General features: G+C 45.5%; 1 pseudogene; it reads right to left on the minus strand.

The window, feature by feature from the left end:
* Positions 1-3421: 3421 nt before the first annotated feature.
* Positions 3422-3539, minus strand: LOC124556950 (annotated as a pseudogene).
* Positions 3540-6096: the final 2557 nt, after the last annotated feature.

The following is a 6096-nucleotide window of genomic DNA, read 5'->3' on the forward strand; positions in this document are numbered from 1 at the left end:
CAACCTACACACTCGAAGTCAAACTCCGCAAACGCAGTGCAGAACTAACATTCAACCTTTTCCTTCATAGGTTCAGAACCGACGAGCTAAACCGGTGGACGGAAAATGTCGGCGGCAGCAACATAAAGGAAGTCGCAAACACCACCCTAATACAAGGCAATAGCAAGTCAAAAGCACAACGGCAATAGCGAAATATACTCAACTTCAGTCCCGGAGGAAAACCTGCCGCGCTCAGTGCTCAAAACATTCCCGGAGCAACCGTCCTCGGCGACTCCCACTATTCTCCGGAACAGCAGTATCACAGCTCCTTATTTCAATTCTCTTCCGACAATAACAAAGGTAGGAGACGAGATACTGGCAGAAGTAAAGCTGTGAGGACCGGGCGTGAGTCGTGCTTCGGTAGCTCAGATGGTAGAGCACTTGCCCGCGAAAGGCAAAGGTCCCGAGTTCGAGTCTCGGTCGGGCACACAGTTTTAATCTGCCAGGAAGTTTCAATAACAAACATAATCGGAGCTAACGGCTTCTCCAAGTCAGACACGCTATGCCGTAGAACCTCACGGTGGAATGAGGCGGCCGACACCACAAAAACCACCGCAAGTAAGACAAACAAGCACTTCCGGAGTCGATGGCGTACTGTTTTTCGGGGTCGTGTGAGTGCCAGTTCGGTTGGGGACTCAGGAGGAGCGAGGTCCTGGCAGTGCAAGAACACGCCGGGACCGCTGGCGGCACACATGGACTGCCGGATGGAAGGGCTGTGGTCACGAGGGTGCACGTCCAGCAAGCTTTAAGATTGCATTTCAATCAAAGTAGATAAACCAACACCATTGTGATATCTCGCGATTTTCCAGTGGCTAGGGTTCCTGTTGCTGCTCGTAGTGTCGCTGAGGCGAAGAGCAACAAGTGGAGTGCTTTCTACTCTGGTGGTAGTGGTTACTTTCTCGTTCCGAGCGCTCTAAACACAGTATTCTGGGGACGTAGTGCAGTAGTCATTCGTTAGACCGCCACTAGTCTGAGTTACCATCTTGTGAAGTGAATGCAACTGTTGGTTTCCTATCTCATCCCTCGAGAAAAGTGTTTGTTGCCTGACCTTTTCAGAGGTCGATTCATGGAGCACCGTTTGTGGCTCCTTGTGTTACAAAGTTTACTGTCATCTTATTTCTACATCTACATCTACATCTACATGGATACTCTGCAAATCACATTTAAGTGCCTGGCAGAGGGTTCATCGAACCACCTTCACAATTCTATATTATTCCAATCACGTATAGCGCGCGGGAAGAATGAACACCTATATCTTTCCGTATGAGCTCTGATTTCCGTTATTTTATCTTTGCAATCGTTCCTCCCTACGTAGGTCGGTGTCAACAAAATATTTTCGCATTAGGAGGAGAAAGCTGGTGATTGGAATTTCGTGAGAAGATTCCGTCGCAACGAAAAACGCCTTTCTTTTAATGATGTCCATCCCAAACCCTGTATCATTTCTGTGATACTCTCTTCCATATTTTACGGTAATACAAAACGTGCTGCCTTTCTTTGAACTTTTTCAGTGTACTCAGTCAGTCCTATCTGGTAAGGATCCCCCACCGCGCAGCAGTATTCTAAAAGAGGACGGACAAGCGTAGTATAGGCAGTCTCCTTAGTAGGTCTGTTACATTTTCTAAGTGTCTTGCCAATGAAACGCAGTCTTTGGTTAGCCTGCCCCACAACATTTTCTATGTGTTCCTTCCAATTTAAATTGTTCGTAATTGCAATTCCTAGGTATGTAGTTGAATTTGCGGCTTTTAGATTAGACTGATTTATCGTGTAACCGAAGTTTAACGCGTTATTTTTAGCACTCATGTGGATGACCTCACACTTTTCGTTATTTAAGGTCAACTGCCACTTCACGCAGCATTTCAATATTTCTTCTAAATCGTTTTGCAGTTTGTTTTGATCTTCTGATGACTTTATTAGTCGATAAACGACAGCGTCATCTGCAAACAACCTTTTGGTGATCAGTTGCTTGTTTTTTTTAATTAACCTTTGCTATTGTATTTGCTTTTTTACAGCAGGTTTCTAAATTTTTTATGTTATTGCCATTCTTGGCGTGTAGGGCCTTCAGCCGTGATTGTGCTCACCTGCCTGAATATTCTAATTTGGTATTTGTATTTACGTAGTAAGCCTTTAAAATCTTATTTACTGCCATTACTGACGTCTGATGCCTTCTGCTGTGTTTGTGGCGACTTGCCTTTAATGTTTCAATACCTGTAATTTGTAAGTTGCAGCGAGTTTTAAACAATTCTTAATTTGTTGTCATTCCTGGCGTGTAAGGCGTTCTGCCCAGATCACAGTGGCTTGTTTTTAAAACATTATCTGTTGTATCTGTATTTAATGGTGATTTGCTAAATTGTAGCTCACTGAAAACACTATTATTTGCACAGCTGTTTATTCCTTCATTAATAACGTGTGGTATTTTATTTATTGTTGAGTCTGGAGTGACTAGTTTAAAATAAATTGTGTGTAACTGCAAAGGCAATCAATAGTAACTGATTACTGCCCCATCGACAGTCGTAACCGAATCCTGCCTTCCCTTGACTACCAGGCTTCACACGTGACGGAATTCGACAGCGGTAGTGGTTTATCATTCCGAGATATTGCTGTTCGCCTTGGTGGGATCCCACGACTGTCATGAGAATGTGGAATCGATGGGCTCATGTTGGCCGTACTAAGCGCCAAGCAATATCTCAACGGCCCCATACGACTAGCGCTCTAGAAGACAGCATCACGGGCTGTTTCACAATTACCAATGTCGTTGGTTGCCTTCACGCCGTACGCCGGCGAGCTATCGGAAAAAATCGGGAACATTCTCAGAAAGTACCGCGTAAAAACTGTCTACTGCCCTCCCAAAAAGAGTGTGCCTTACTGGGCTAGGTTGACGGAAGGCAAGAGTATAACAGACTCCGTGTTATTGTGGAAAGACGTACAGGGGAGTGATACAGAGGGTGGACAAAAACATGGAAACACTGAAAACCTAATACTGCGTCCGAAAATGTTTGACGCTCAAAGCAGACCCCACTTGTCTCGGAACAAATGAATGCGAGTCCTGCATGATTTTCGAGGGAATCTTACACCATTCTTCCTGCAACATAGCATCACTATTAGGGAACAAACGTTGTCCCATGGGATGGACCTGGCCAGTCAAAATGCTCACATGTTTATTTAGCGTATGGCTAATACAGAGCACTCCGTCATCAGGCCACATGTGGCCCACCGGGACCATCCGACCGCCGTCTCATCCTCAGATGAGGATGCGGATAGGAGGGGCGTGCAGTCAGCTCACCGCTCTCCCGGTCGTTATGATGGTTTTCTTTGACCGGAGCCGCTACTGTTCGGTTGAGTAGCTCTTCAATTGGCATCACGAGGCTGAGTGCACTCCGAAAAATGGCAACAGCGCATGGCGACCCAGATGGTCACCCATCCAAGTGGCGGCCACGCCCGACAGCGCTTAACTTCGGTGATCTCACATGAACCGGTGTATCCACTGTGGCAAGGCTGTTGCCTTATGGCTAATACAGGTATATCATAAAATTAAATTACATATACATGTGTACGTATTTACACACAAGAAACTTAAGTTTGGCTTTACAATTGACTATCCAGTTCTTCAATTCAGCGCACTGCATCTGGAGTTGCTAGCAAGAGGTCCTCTTCGGCACCGTGAAAGGCTCGAATCCTGCATTCACTGACAATGTGGTGAACAGTCTGGTATGGAGCCCCGCAGTCACAGGCTGGATTAGGCAGCTTCTTTCACTTAAAGAGAGCATCCTTGCATCGGCCGTGGCCGGTAAGGATTCTGTTGAGGGTAGTCCAGGTCGTGCGTGACAGGTCGAATCCACTTGGAGGTTTAGCACCTGGAATGATGATGTGCAGGCGCACGTCTGTCACTGCTTCCCAACGACCTTTCCATTCTTGAAGGGGTTTGAAATCCTTAGCAACCATGTCAGCAGCATCGCACAGAGTTGGATGGCGTGATTTCAGTCTCTTACGATTTAAAAGTGGCAGGTCGCTATGCACAGATAGGTTAGAATTCCTGGAGATCTGGTGGAATTTCCTCATAAGGGCACTACATCTGCGAAGATCGGGAGGAATTATACCGGTTAATAGTGGAAGTCAATAAACTGGAGTAGATCTGATTGCGAGAGATATTATGCGCATTGTCGTATTCAGCTGGGTGTCAACAAGCCTTGTATCATGATTGTTCATCCAAACAGGTGCACAATACTCAGAACTTGAGTACACCAAACACTGAGCTGCAGATCGGAGGGTGGTTGCTGAATATATCCAGGTAGTTCCGCATAGCTTATGGAGGATGTTGTTTCGAGTCCTCAACTTTTGAGCTAAGGTAAGGTGGTGTTGTTTGAAGCATAGTGTAAGGTCCAGGATGACACCAAGGTATTTTGGGTTCCAATTATGACGAAGAATTCTGCCTCTGAAACTTACTTCCAGTTTTACGTTCGCCAACCGATTATTTAAATGGAAGCAACACACTTCTGTTTCACTCACACTGGGTTGGACTGTCTAGATTTTGAAGTAACTGTCCTATGCAGACAGCTCATTGGCTATAATCTCTTCTGTTGTCTTCATTTCATGGTGTTGTACAGTTAGAGACAGGTCATCAGAATAGCAGAATTTTCTGGACGAAGAGTCAGGTAGATCAGATAAGATATAGGTTGAACACTAATGGTGAGAGAACTGATTCTTGGGGCAATCCGTTGTTTAGCTTCCTCTCCTTACTTATGTTGTTTCCAGTGATTACCGGGAACTTCTGATCGCTTAGCATGCTGTTAACCAGTCGACCCATTGTTCTGCAGGGTATGATGCGGAGATAAGGCCTTCCCTCCACACAGTGTCGAACGCGGCAGTTAAATCAACAAACGCCACAGATATTTTCTGCCTCACTGGTATCCTGACTCTCTGAAGGATATGAGAGACAGTACTTAGTCGCAGCAACTACGCCCTGGTCTGAAGCCTGCCTGATCAACTGGGTCATTCTCCAGGATAGCGCTGCTTATTCTGTTATATGCTAGCCTTTCAAAAAGCTTATTGCAGCAGCTAAGTAGGACAATGGGGCGATAGCTTTCTACCATGTTGCTGGGTTTGCCAAGTTTCAGAACTGATATTATCTTCGCCTTTTTTAAACCCTACTGGAAGTTGATCTGTCAGCAGGACGTCAGTGAAGAATTCTGCCAGCAGTTTCTTAGATTTTCCTCCCATATGGATCAGGAATTCTGGATGGATACCATCGAATCCAGGTGCCTTAAGAGGTTTGAGGTCCTTCAGTCCAGAGTCAATGTCTGGAACTGTGAAGGGATGGGTCATACTCAGATGAGGGAGATGCCTTCTTTTTCAGGTCACGAAGCTGTCGCCTGATATGTCTTGTATGTTTCTTGTCAGGGGGCACTCTTGAGGTACTAATGATGTGGGAAGCAATTTGGTCTGGTGTTACTTCAGAATTTTTTCTGCATGCTGGTGCACTTCCTCCCAGTCTTCTCAGAAGACTCCATGCTTCTCTGTTTGAGTGGGTAAAGTTCATATTTTCGACTGTTTCTGCCCATTTCTGCCTCCGAAACATGTCCAAGCTGGACAATAGTTCCGAAGCTATCTCTGGGTCACCACTTTGCTGGAAGTGTTGGTACAATGTTTCACTTTCGTCATTCCACCCTAGAACATATTCTTTTCGGTATCTGAGCTCTGCTCTACACGGCTCGTGTTCTTGCCATTTATTGTTTGTCATCTTCTATTACCGTACTACCGCCTCGTTTTCTTATTCCATTTACTGGCGTCACTAACTTCCTGCCTTACTTGCCTGTGAGCGGCAGCAGCAGCGCGTATCGATAAGTGCACTGTCGTACCATCTCTGGAGCGACCGATAGTATTTCCGGGTCGTCGTGTGTCTGCTACCATCAGTAATATCCCCTGCTATACCCGCAGGACAGGACAAATAGTTTAATTTGTGGAAAGGGGCCGAAATGAGTGGCTGTCAGTTGCACTCGAATGTACTACTTTATTCATTGACAAACATTACAAGAGTAAGGAAAACATTAAAAACAGAGAAAG

Source organism: Schistocerca americana, chromosome 1, assembly GCF_021461395.2.
Source record: "Schistocerca americana isolate TAMUIC-IGC-003095 chromosome 1, iqSchAmer2.1, whole genome shotgun sequence".
In the NCBI taxonomy this organism is placed as follows: Eukaryota; Metazoa; Arthropoda; class Insecta; order Orthoptera; family Acrididae; genus Schistocerca; species Schistocerca americana.